Source organism: Dromiciops gliroides, chromosome 3, assembly GCF_019393635.1.
Source record: "Dromiciops gliroides isolate mDroGli1 chromosome 3, mDroGli1.pri, whole genome shotgun sequence".
Taxonomy (NCBI): Eukaryota; Metazoa; Chordata; class Mammalia; order Microbiotheria; family Microbiotheriidae; genus Dromiciops; species Dromiciops gliroides.
In genome coordinates this window covers 526,088,358-526,102,167 of record NC_057863.1, presented here as the reverse complement: position 1 = coordinate 526,102,167, position 13,810 = coordinate 526,088,358, and the positions used below count along the sequence as shown (strand labels likewise).

The 13,810-nt window shown below is 37.0% G+C and overlaps 1 pseudogene; it reads left to right on the top strand.

Moving 5' to 3' along the window:
* The first annotated feature begins 737 nt into the window (after nucleotides 1-737).
* Nucleotides 738-13,341, top strand: LOC122747886 (annotated as a pseudogene).
* Nucleotides 13,342-13,810: the final 469 nt, after the last annotated feature.

Below are 13,810 nucleotides of genomic sequence, written 5' to 3'. Positions count from 1 at the left end.
AAATGTGAACTGTTATTCCATTTATAAATGCAAGTCTTAATTAAAACTAATATGCTTAAGTCAGTTGGTGGTTTTGTTTATCCCACCACTTACATTTTCTTGAGTTACTGAATAAAAACTCTCCCACTTTAATCAGTGCACACAAAAGCTGAGAGAAATTAGATATGAATTTTGTGATCCAAGATGCCTGCCAAATTGAGCAACAGTTCAGAAAGTGAAAATTCTCTGACTTGTTGCCAAGCAAGCCTCTAACATATGTGTTAGTTAGATAGTGCTGACTGATAGAATAGTAAAATGACAAAGTAGAGTGAGAATGCTCTTTCTTCTCCAAGCACATGCTGTTGGAATAGGAAATATAGAACGTTTAAAGTTAGTTGTTGAATTATATTATTTTTTGACAATGTGTGACATTGGAAGAACAGTGGCTCATGAAACTAAATGTCCTCCAGGCAGAGACTATATTTGTAAAGTAGAGTCTGATCCTGGCAGCCAATTAGGAAAAAGCTCTACAGTGAAATCATCTTTTGCCTTTCAAACAATTGGGACCCTACATTTACAAACTTGGTGAAAAACAAGAACAAGGTGATGATATCCCTCTGTGGCTCTAAGAAGCCCAGATCTTTAATGTTGCCTCTCCTTCTGGCTAATGAAGAATGGGAATTGACAGACAAATCCATATCAGTGCCATGCTTAAATTTTCAGTCTCCCTTGGTTTGCAATTTTGAATCAAGTTAGGGATGGAATGGGGAAGGTTGAAGTATCTTTCAGGACAAAAGCCATCTGATTATTCCAGCATAGTTGCTGTAAGGGTGAGTATGTCTTTTGGATCTGGATGCAAATAAATTTGAAATACTACATCATCTTTCATCCCCTATGTTTTACAAATGATTTTTTCTTCAAATTATTTTTATCCAGTTCATTAAAAGGAGAAAAAAATATAAGATTAAGAATTTATATTAACAGTATGGTAAACTCAAACTTAAATGAGAGTGAAATATGTATCCCATAGTTTGCAACTCTGTTTCTATTTGTGATTTTAAAGATTGCTTTCTGCTCTAAAACTCTAATAAATTTGGAGGGAGTAAAGAGGATTGGCCTTGTGCTTAAGCAGAATAATTTCCCTCGTGATATATTTCAGGATTCTAGGAAAGCCTAGTGGTCCAAATATTTCCCACTCTCTACCTGATGCCTGAGAACAGTTACTGCCTATTTTTTTTGTTTAAAATTTTGATTAAATAATTGAAGTTTAGAGTTACCCCATTATCAGTGAAGAGAAGCATGGTGAGCACAGCCAAGCTTTAACATATGAAAGGAAAAGTGTAAAATGGAAGTGGCATAAATGTTGTCAGTACAGAACTTAAGCTCCTTGTATACATAGACTATCTTCACTTCCTGGCACATAGTAGGTACTTAATAAATGCTTTGTGGTTGATTGATCAGAGAAATTAAATGATAGGGGGAAATTTGGTCAATCATGTAGCAAAAGTGATAGAACATTCATGACTTCCTTGTGGGCTCTGTTGATGTTCGTACAATATCAAGAAATACAAAAGATATCCAGACATAGAAGCAGAATCCTGTGGAAGATTTACAGGAGGATGTGACAAGAGTCCTGCCATATGGGAGGACAAAGATGGGCTGAGATCAGAGGAAGTAACATAACCTATAATATTACAATTCCAAAATGTTTAAAAATATCTAAGTATCATGTTGTACAAAAAGTTTGAGAGATATACTTTCTGGGTAATTAATCATTTTATTCATTATAACTAGTGAATAATTAATAAAAAGATTGATCATTTGGCTATCTCTTGTGGACCAAAGACAGATCATGGCAGACTATACACTCTTATATGTCTTTGGAAGAGTGGGTGCTCTGGAGAGGTGGCAATCAACTCTAATTGGTTAACAGTGAAAAGAATGAATGTTACAAGGAGAGCTGGACCTATTCTAATGAGGAGCTGGGGGCCTTGACTTTGATCCCTCAGACTACCCTTTCCTAGGGTAATCTAGACAAAGATGGTCCATCTACATTCAGACCTGTTTGACTAGAATACAATAGGCCAGATTTCACCTAGACTAAAATCTCTTAACCTTTTTTGTTTTTGTTTTTGTTTTTTAGTGAGGGAATTGGGGTTAAGTGACTTGCCCAGGGTCACACAGCTAGTAAGTATCAAGTGTCTGGGGCCGGATTTGAACTCAGGTCCTCCTGATTAAAGGGCCAGTGCTCTATTCACTGTGCCACCTAGCTGCCCCAATCTCTTTACCTTTTGAGCATATCAAAACTTTACCAGTTGGGTGGGGTCTGAACAAGATTGAGGAGAATGTTAAATCCAGTCCAGTCTTGTTATTAACCCTATTCTTCAGATGTAGATTTGACCTAGTTGAGAATGAAGAAATAGGAAGAGAAAAAATCTTGGATCTCCCCAATAATTGGTTGTTTAATAATCATTTCTTTCTGTATCAAAGGTTTTGATTCCCTAAAAAGTTAAAATATCATAACCATTTTAACTTGTAGCTAGTATCTCTTATTGGTGAACACATTTAGCTCTTTACTGAAAGTAATTTTCGTAAAGAAAAAAAGACAAGGCCATTGAGAATTTAGGAAAGGAAAACAAATTTAAAATGGGTGGCTGAGGACTTCAAAGACAAATTTTGTCCCTTCCCTACCCTCCCCCAAATTAGCCCTATTAGTTGCTTTATTAATTTTGACCATCAACAAATATTCAAGTTTGAATGAATTAAACAGATTAATGTGAACAAAACAAACCTCTTTTATGTGTTATCTTCTATTGAAATTGTGCTCTGATACCTCATCAAGCATGATAATTATTAGACATGGAGATTCTGAGATCTTGAAGGCTATGCGAGTGAAGTACGAGATCTTTCAGGTCCTTGGTTGTTGTCATTCATTATCTAATAGGATAAAATGACATCACTATGTTGGAGTGATGTTACAGTATGTCCAACTGTGGCTGAACAGACAAATACAAACTCAGAATGCTCTACCACAGGTCACGCACAAATGATCCATATGATCATTTGGAATTGAGATGTTTCTAAATTTGTGCATCTCAGATTTCTTTTGAGCCAATGCAATTCTGCTTTGCTCATGAAACTTCTTTCTATTATTTTCCTCTCTCTGGAAAGTTTATATCTCATTAAACTCCTGCTCTCAGCTGTGGATTATGCTTATTATAAATGTTTACTTTATTTGTTAAGCGAGAAACCATGATAAAACTTGCATTTGGCATAAAACACCAAAGTTGTGTGTTGCATCTTAGTCTAAGCTTACAGATATGAAGTAGGAAAGTAAGAGGCAGAAAGTAGATTTTTTTTCTTTGTGGAAACAAGAGTCACCTTGGCTAAATAAGTTTTAGGCTATGAACTTGGAAGTTATACCTTAGAGGTGTTAGAAAAAAACAGGGAACTGGTATTGGACTAATACAAATATAGCAAGAAATCTAAAATCAAGGCACCCCTAGAAATAAAATCATAAGCTGGTAAGGACTCCAGGCTGGAAAGGGTATAAATTACAAGTATTTTTATTTTCTCTTTCCCTGGTGGGGATGGGTGGATTTCAGTGCATGTGACTTTCTTTTCAACCCTCTCCCCATTCACCCATACACAAAGGAAAGGCAAAAGGAAAAGCTATATCCCTGAAAAGGAAGGAACTGCTAGGGAAACGCTATTCCCATAGAGAGAATGGGAGCAATTTGTCTGGTGATGCTTAATCAGATCCTCTGGCTCAGGGGATGATGGACTATTTAGCTTAATATGCTCACCAGTGCCAGTTGGGTTTATAAATGTATTGAAATATTATGTACAATTCACATCTCTGTACCAGGGGAGATAAATAATGCTTGTAGTAACTTGCTTGGGGAAGCAATGGGTTCCCTCTAATTGTACTTTTTCAAACAAAAGATGCTTATTGACTGTGTTGTAGTGGGGATGATGTTGGGGTGTCAGTTAGACTAGATTGTTGGTGTAGTTCCTTCTAATTCCAAGGTCCTGTGATTCTGTAAAGAGCTGTTAGATTGACTGTGGAGTGTTCTTATTTATTGACAATAATTTTCTATTTAATAATATGCTAGCAATTGTGTAATATTTTTACATTCATTAACAAAACTCTACCTACTGAGTTACTAGATATGTTTAGGTAAAATGTGTGTGTAGCAGTTAAAAACTGGAGAAAAACTAAGACTTGCCTATAGAGAAAATATTTATTAGATGATAGATGTCTTATGTTGTATATTTTAGAACCCTAGGAATTCATTTTGGCTCCATAGTCACCTGTTTTATTAGAAATACTTGTTCTACAATTCCACCTTTTAGAACATACCACAATACAACTCTCTAGTGGTTGAGAACTGAACAACATCCACACTTTTATCTTTATTTTAAAATCATGTTATAGCTGATAAAATATAATGCCTCTAATTTATTTCTTTTATGTCTACTGAGCTTATACTTTCCCTCAATTTTTTCTATTTTTATTATTTGTAGTATTATTTTTGAGGAACAAGTAGGGAATCATTAATGATAACATATTATGACATATTCAAATCAAGAATGATAAATTGAATGAGAAAATGATAAACTATAGTTACAAATTTCAGAATCTGTTTCAAGTCTATACTCATTGATGCACAGAAAACTATCATAAAAAGCATTGAAGAAGCTACTGATTATGGAAAGTTTCAATTGGATGATTAAAACGTGGCTTAGTTTTCAAGGTCACAGTGTCAGTAGCTAATGAATTCAGATTGAACAACTGGTATTGTCAAGAGCTCTGCAAGAAATGGTATTAGATTTAATCTTTAAAAAGATTTTCCCCTAAATGCCTAAAGGAAAGGAATATGATCCTTAAGAAGTTTGATATATACTCAGATAAGACAATAGAAAATAATATAATATTGACCTTTACCTTAGACATTCTTGAAAAACTAGGTTTATTATTAATGGAACTACTGAAGAATCAGAGTAGTATAGAAAATTACAACCAACCAAAAGAATTTAGAAGGACAAAGTTCAAATTGAATAAAATAGGAAACTAATTGGGAAAATACTTTATATCAAGCCTTTTACATCTTAACTTTAACTGTGGCAATAAACCAGAATATTCAGACACTTTTTATTCTACCTTTATGAAAACTGATTCTATCTTCTAAAATACCTCTATTTCAAAGATATGTTTAGAAGACGAAATTCCCCCATCCACAATAAAAAAGATAACAGACCAAATACCTTAAGGCAGCTAAGTGGTGCAGTGGATAAAGAACTGGCCCTGAATTCAGGAGGACCTGAGTTAAAATCCTACCTCAGACACTTGACACTGTAGCTGTGTGACCCTGGGCAAGTCACTTAACCCTCACTGCCCTGGGGGGGGGGTGAGGCAGAAGACCAGATACCCTAAGCATGAAGTTAATGGGTTTTTCTGGAAGACTCTCCACTAGAATTTAAGCTCCATGAGGGCAAATGCCCTATTTCCTTCATTTTCATCTCACCCTACATGCTACCATTTAAATATAGAGTAGGGTGTTCAATAAATATAACTTTTAATTTCTAATTCTATTTTATATAACCTTTATTTTCTTAAATACAGTCCTAGTCTCCTCCCCCATTTAGCAACCTATCCTCTATAATATTTTTAAAAGCAAAAACAAAAAAGCAGTTCAAGAAAACTAACATTAAATTAAATCTAACAATGTTTGATCAGTAGCCTCTGAAAAGAGAGGAAGCTTCATTGTTTCATTTCTTGTTTGAATAAAATCTTGGACATTATCATTGCATAATATTTAGTATGATTGTTATTGTTGCTGTTGATGTAATTCACATTTATATAGCAGTAGTTATTTTAGGTGGGGCAGCTACATGGCTCAGTGGATAGAGCACCAGTCCTACAATCAGAAGGACCTAGATTCAAATGCAGCCTCAGACATTTAGTAGCTGTGTGACTCTGGGAAAGTCACTTAACTCTATTTTCCTCAGTTCCTCATTTTATAAAAAGAGCTAAAGAAGGAAATGACAAAACCACTCTAGAATCTTTGTCAAGTAAACACCAGATAGGGTCACAAAGAGTCAGATATAACTGAAATGACTGAACAACAAGTTATTATAGGTAGGTAAGATAGGTGGTAGAGAGGTGGATAGATATATGGATGGATGGATGGATGGATGGATGGATGGATGGATGGATGGATGGATGGATGGATGGATGCAATGGATGGATGGACAGGTGGGCAGACAGACAGATATACAGACAGACAAACAGAGTGAGATTATTAACTAACAGTAGGTTTCATGTATCTGTCAGTCAGTCAACAAGCATTCATTAAGGATTTACTCTGTGCCAGGCACTATGTTCATTCTCGGGATACAAAGAAAGGCAAAAAAACATGGTCTCTGTTCTCAAGGAGCCCACTTTCTAATAGGAGAGGCAATATGTAAACAATACTGTATACATAAATTAAATAAAGCATATGTTTCTTTTTCACTTATCTTTTTGTTAGATGTGTCCAACTCTGAGAGAGGAGCAATAAAGTCTATGATTATTGGCTGGTAGCTGCAAATTGGTTGTTTCTTATATGGGATTTTTTAGTCTAGGGAAATACTATTCTATCAAGAAGTATGAGGGAAAATATGAAATCAAATAAGTCTTTTACGGGAATGCAAGAATAGAGAAACAGTACTGTTAGGTGGAGACAACCTATCCTTTACAATTCCAATCCTGAACATAGCCTTATTTCCACCTCTATCCAAGAAAAGGGGAGCACCTCCCCTACTTAGCAACAACAAAAATAACAACAACCCCCCCCCAAATAAACCAAAACAAACCTAAGAGCCTCAAGGGACTCAAAAAGATAGTGACTTAAGTACTAAGCATGGTAGGAATCTTCAGGCTGCCTCTATTTTATGGGACAAAAAAAATCAGAATGACACTATCCGTTGATCCCTCTAAGAACTGTGGAGATATATGGAAAGATCTACTCACAGCTTTTTATTTCTTCCCTTACATTTTCCTGTTCAAAAGGAAGAGGTTTAAATTCCAACTCTATGTCTCTTCTAATTTTTTTCATATTAATTTGAGAATAAAAAGTAGTAAAAAAATAACAAAGGTGGCTTTCTCTAGATAAAGATGTGATTATCTTATTCTGTAAAAAAATTAATTGCTTTAGAGAATATGTGAATGTGGGGAAGCCAGGAATTATTTTAATACAGAGAGAATTTAACAAGTCAGGCATGATGGCTCTTGGTTTTTGTTATTTTATTAATAAACCATATTAAAAATAAGCTCTTGCTCAAAAAAGGAGAAAAATGAAACCATATGAATTCAGGCCAATTTAATGCTAAGTTGAAATTGAGTTCTATATCTGCAGCTGGATGGGTCATTTTACATACTAGTTGATCATTCTCTACCACTATATGTGAGAGAAGGGAGAGAGTATAAAAAGGATGAGAAAAAGGTAATGGCAGGATAGTTATACCTTGCTAACCACCTGCTGATAGAGAGGTAATGGACTTAAGATATGAAATGTGACCCACTTTTACATGATCAACATCAGAATTCGTTTTGTTTGACAATGGGTATTTCTTACAGGCTTGCTTCTTTTTTCATTTGGGAGGAGATAGTGAGACAGTAAATACATGCTTGTTGAATAAAAAATTTAAAAAAAATAAAGTTCTTTCTAAAGCTAAGCACCATGGAAGAAGATGTACATATTCTGAGAATAATCAACTCTTTCAGTTTTTGCCTTCTCATGCTTTTCATCCCACCATTCCTTCTAAACTTATTGTAGAATGGAAGAGATTGCTTATAACATATATGGATTCCTAAAAATAAATCCTGTAAAATTTTAATGAAAGACAGAGCTCTAATAAGACACCAAGCCAAGACAGTTACAGAAAGAGTAATATTTCCTAGATATAAAAGAAGAGTTTATGGAATTGCTTTCATATGACAAGTAGGTCAAATTCCTACAAAAATATGTTGCCAACCTATATTTATAGAATGATTTCTTTCACTCAGGAGTGTCCAGCACCAGTAAAATAAAAACTTCAGTCCCTCTTTATGTTAACACTGTCCTACGACTGTGGGCTAAATATTCCAAACACAGTCCTTGCCCTTAATGAACTCTCATTATAACTTGAGGATGTAACACATTTAGAGAAGAGCCGTAGGATGAGGTTAGAAAAACGGGATGGTTATTGGAGCCATGGAGTGGTCAAATGACAAATTATGAGGTCTTTCCAGAAGCAATGTTTGCAACAATTTTGTTATTGTTCCAAGAGCAAGAAGTAATGAGTTAGGGGAGAGGATGTGTTCAATGGAATTGTAAAAGGTGGAATGATTTGGTGGGGGGGTATCAAATATATGAGCTCTTACAGATTATCATGGTCCTAGAGTGAAAACTGAAGGTCTGATTGAGAGAGGGTAGCAGCAGGGGGAGTTACATCCCTGGTTGGCACAGCAACAAATATCCAAGAGTAGAACCAAAAGGATTCTGTGGTTGACATTTGCATGAATTTAGCCACCAATAAATCAAAAAGAATGATTAAGTCATTGCTAAGTCATTTGGGTTTGTGTATAGAAATGGAGGAGTTTATGAATGCAATTGAGAATCAGGGCATGCCATCAGAAATTAAAGAAACATTATCCTTAAGGAGCCTTGAATTAATATTTGGAGAAGATTATACAAGGAAATTGTAGAAACTGTCACACATTAATTGCAGGTAGGAAAAATTAAGCCACAGCTTACCATCTAGGAAAACATGACATGGTGGATAGATTTATGCATAAGAAAATCATTATTTTATGGAATAACACTCCAAATATAATCCAGGAAAAATACAACTCTCCTGGAACTAGGCATGGTATTTCATACTGAACTACTGACCACAATTTCTCAGATATAATATTGATTTTGAAAGCTTAAGAATAACATTTTAATAAATGTCAACATTCCCCAAATTTATAATTTCCATGCTATGTGGAAGAAAAAGTTTTCAAAGTATAAAGAGCAGGCATGTAGGGAAAATGAGATACATAGCACTCAGCCATTTGTCTGCTACAAAATTGTACTGAGGATGTTTTCAAGTAAATTTAAAGGGGATAATTTTATATCCCAATATTTTATTCTACTATAAATGCAGGGTTTTTGTCCACTTGTTCAAGTCATCAAAAAAAAGTTAAAATAAAAGAATAATGTTTGTTCCAGGACTATTTCTTTCTAAATCCCATTGAAAGTATGAAAATAATGAGATTACTACAACAAAAACAGTAATGCTATAGTATAATTACAGATCTCAAAATATTCCTGGTTATTGAAGAAGTAAATTATACTGAACTTGACCCATTTTACAGACATAATTTTCACTTACATTTACTTGCCTGAATATAACATTGATCCATAAAAATATTAGAAATAAAATTTTAATAAATATTACAATTCTGAATACTCATAAATTTCAGATTGAATAAAACAATTAATCTACAGCAGGAGAAATTAAGATTGTGGGAATAGGGTGAGGTAACTCTCTACTACAGGAGTTCCCCAGAAGAGGCTTTCAGTGGCTGTACAATCAGTTCATCAGTAAACATTTATTAAGTGCCTACCATGTGCCAGGCACTGTGCCAAATTTTCAAGATACAAAAATAAAATAAAATAAAATTTAAAAAAGGTAAAATAGTCCTATATCATAAGGAGCTCACAGTCTAATAAGGAGACAACATGCAAACAAGCATGTGCAAAAAATTTTTATGTTATACAGCATAAGCTGAAAATAATCAACAGAAGGACAGCACTAGACTCAAGAGAAATTAAAAAGGACTTCCTAAAAACGGTGGGATTCTATCTGGGTCTTGAATTGTGCTTGCATCCCAATGATTTTATTCACTTACAAAAATTAGTTTAGGGGCAGTTTGTTGGCACGGGGGATAAAGCACTGGCCCTGGATTTAGGAGGACCTGAGTTCAAATCTGACCTCAGACACTTGACCCTGGGCAATTCACTTAACCCTCATTGCCCTGAAAAAAAAAAAGAAAAAAGAAAGAAAGAAAGAAATGAAGGAAGGAAGAAAAAAAGAAAAAAGAAAAAAATATAGTTTTGAGTTCCAATTTTTATCCTTCTCTTCTTCACCTCTGCCCTCCCTAAGGCAGTAAGTGGTCAGATATGGGTTATACATGTATGATTATGCAAAACATTACCATATTTGTCATTTTATACAAGAAAATTTGAATAAAAGGAAAAAAAACTGAAAGAAAGTGAAAAATAGCATGCTTCAGTCTGTGTTCCATGAATATCAGCTCTTTCTTTGGAGGTAGATAGTATGTTTCATTAATAGTCCTTTGGGATTATCTTGGATCATTGTATTGTTGAGAATAGTTAAGTTATTCACAGTTCTTCATCAAACAATATTTCTGTCTCTATGCCCAATGTTCTCTTCATTCTACTCACTTCACTATATATCAGTTCATACAAGTCTTTCTAGGCCTTTCTGAAATCATCTAGCTTTTTATTTCTTAAAGCCGATTCCATTACCATTGTATACCACAGCTTGTTTAGCCATTTCCCAATTGATGGGCATTCCTTTGATTTCCAATCCTTAGCCACCACAAAAAGAGTTGCTATAAATATTTTTGTACAAATAGGTCTTTTGCTCTTTGGGGAGTTATCTTTGGGATATAAACCTAGCAGGGGTATTGCTGGATCAAAGGGTATGCACAGTTCTATAGCCCTTTGGGCAAAGTTCCAAATTGCTCTCCAGAATGTTTGGATTTGTTCACAACCCCACCAACAGTTGATTAGCATACAAGCTTTCCCACATCCCCTCCTACATCCAATTTTTTTTTTTTTGTTATATTTGCCACTCCGATAGGTGTGAGGTGATACCTCAGCATTGTTTTAATTTGCATTTCTCTGATCAATAGTGACCTAGTGCATTTTTTCATATTATTATAGATAGCTTTGAATTGACTGTTCATATACTTTGACCATTTATCAGTTAGGGAATGACATGTTTTTATATATTTAACTCAGTTCTCTATATAATAGAGAAATGAGGCCTTTTCTTTCCTTTTTTTTGATCAAATTAACCAATGGTTTATCTATTTAATTGTTTTTTCATAAAACCAGATCCTAGTTTTATTTATTAATTTAATGGTTTTCTTACTTTGAATTTTATTAATCTCTCCTTTGTTTTTTTTATATTTCCAATTTGCTATTAAATTGGGGATTTTTGATTTGTTCATTTTTCTAGTTTTTTTAGTTGCATGACCAATTCATTTATCTGTTTTTTCTCTATTTTATTGATGTATGCAGTTAGGGATATACATTTTCCCCTAAGTACTGATTTTAGCTGCAACCTATAAATTTTGATATGTTGTCTCATCATTGTCTTTAATGAAATCATTGATTGTTTCTATCATTTGTTCTTTGACCCACTTGTTTTTTAGGAGCAGATTATTTAATTTCTAATTGATTTTCAATCTCTCAATTGTCCATTTATATATATGTATATTTTTTTTTGCAGGGCAATAGGGGTTAAGTCATTTGCCCAGGGTCACATAGCTAGTAAGTGTCAAGTGTCTGAGGCTGGATTTGAACTCAGGCCCTCCTGACTCCAGGGCTGGTTCTCTATCCACTTTGCCACCTAGCTGCCCCCTATTTAATAAAATTTTTATTGCATTATGATCTGAAAAGGATGTGTTTGCTATTTCTACTTTCTGAATCTGGTTATAATGTTTTTCTGTCCTAATACATGGTCATATTTTGGGTAGGGCCCATCTACTGCTGAGAAGAAGGTATATTACTTTCTATTCCCATTCAATTTTCTCCAGAGAGCTATCACATCTAACTTTTCAAGATTTTATTAATGTCCTTAACTTCTTTCTTGTTTTTTTGTTTTGTTTTGTTTTTTGTTAGATTCATCCATTTCTGAGAGGGGAAGGTTAAAGTCCCCCACTAGGATAGTTTTATTATCTATTTCCTCTTGTAACTCATTGAACTTCTTCAAAAATTTAGATGGTATAACATTTGGTGCATATATGTTAAGTATTGATATGACTTCATTGTCTATGGTACCTTTCAGCAAGATATAGTTTCCTGGCAGCCATTCAGGCTGTGCCTCCTGCTTGACTGCCTGCTGTGGGAGGTCGCCATCCTGCTGGCACCCACAGGCCCCCTGATCAGAATACTCCTGCACAAAGACAAATCCATCCGCCAGACCCTGAGGGAGTCGGGCAGCCCTGTGCAGTTGGCCACAGAGCCCCTCTCGAAGTATGTGCTGGAGAGCCCTCCCCTCACCTGTGGCCCCACCTCAGAAATGCTCAAGAATTACATGAATGCTCAGTACTACAGAGCCATTGCCATTGGAACCCCACCTCAGCAATTCACCCTTTGTCTTTGACACAGGGTCCTCCAACCTGTGAGTGCCAACATTATACTGCAGTATGGGGGACATCACTTGCTGGGTACACCACAAGTATGATGGGACCCATTCCAGCACCTATGTGAAGAACGGTACCAGTTTTGCCATCCACTACTGCTCGGGCAGACTCTCGGGGTACCTGAGTGAGGATACCATCATGCTTCCGTATTCCTCCAAGGGCAAAGTTTCAGGAAACCGTGTGATAGTGAAGAAGCAGATCTTTGGGGAAGCCACCAAGCAGCCAGGCGTCACCTTCATTACTGCCAACTTTGACGGCATCCTGGGCATGGCCTTCCCCCACATCTCAGTGGACTCCGTTGTGCCGGTCTTTGACAACTTCATCAATCAGAAGCTGGTGGAGAAGGTGTTCTCCTTCTACCTAAACAGGGACCCCACTTCCCAGCCTGGAGGAGAGCTGATGTTCAGAGGCATGGACAGGAAGTACTATAAGGGTGACTTCACCTACCATAACATCACCCGGCAGGCCTACTGGCAGGTCCACGTGGACATGGTGAAGGTGAAAAGTGACCTGACCCTGTGCAAGGATGGCTGTGAGGCCATTATGGACACGGGCACCTCCCTTATCATTGACCCCTAAGAAGAGATCAAGAGCCTGCACAAAGCTCTGGGGGCTGTGCCACTGATACAGGGGGAGTACATGTTCCCCTGTGAGAAGATGACCAGCCTTCCACCTGTCTCCTTCATGCTGGGGAACAAGGCTTTTGAGCTTACAGGCGAGCAGTACATCCTCAAGGTGAGCCAGACTGGCCAGTCTGCCTAAGTGGCTTCATGGGCATGGACATACCCCCGCCCATGGGGCCCCTCTGGATTCTGGGTGATGTTTTCATCGGTCAGTACTATACCACATTTGACTGGGAAAACAACCGCTTGGGGTTCACCAAGGCTTGCTGACCACCGGACTTCCTGGCTCCTGCTCTCCCTCACCTCTCTGCTGGGGGCTGGGGAAGGCTTCAATCAGAATGTAGAAAGAATGGTCCGGAGAAACCACTTGTCCCCTCACCCTCAAGATGCCCACCCACCCCTTAGTAGGGCTGCTGGAGTCCCTTGTCCTCCTCCCCCACCACTCTGCTCTAGTCTGAGGCTTCCTCCCCGAACCCCCAGCCCCCACATCCCCTGCAAGTGAGGACCTGAGGGGGTACCTGTCCTTGGGCATTTGGGGATCCAGGCTGGAAGCCGAGGGAGCAGGGTCTTGGGTTAGTCCTTGGGAGAGAAGTCACCTCCCCTAGGCTGCAGACTGCAGGGCCCTGGGCCTCACTTCACAGCAAAAGATGGGTCTCTACCTCATACTCCCCCTTGCTGGAGGCTGAGCTGGAACTGAGGCATTGGTTGGGCCCTTTATCAATGGCTTCTGTTGTGGTCC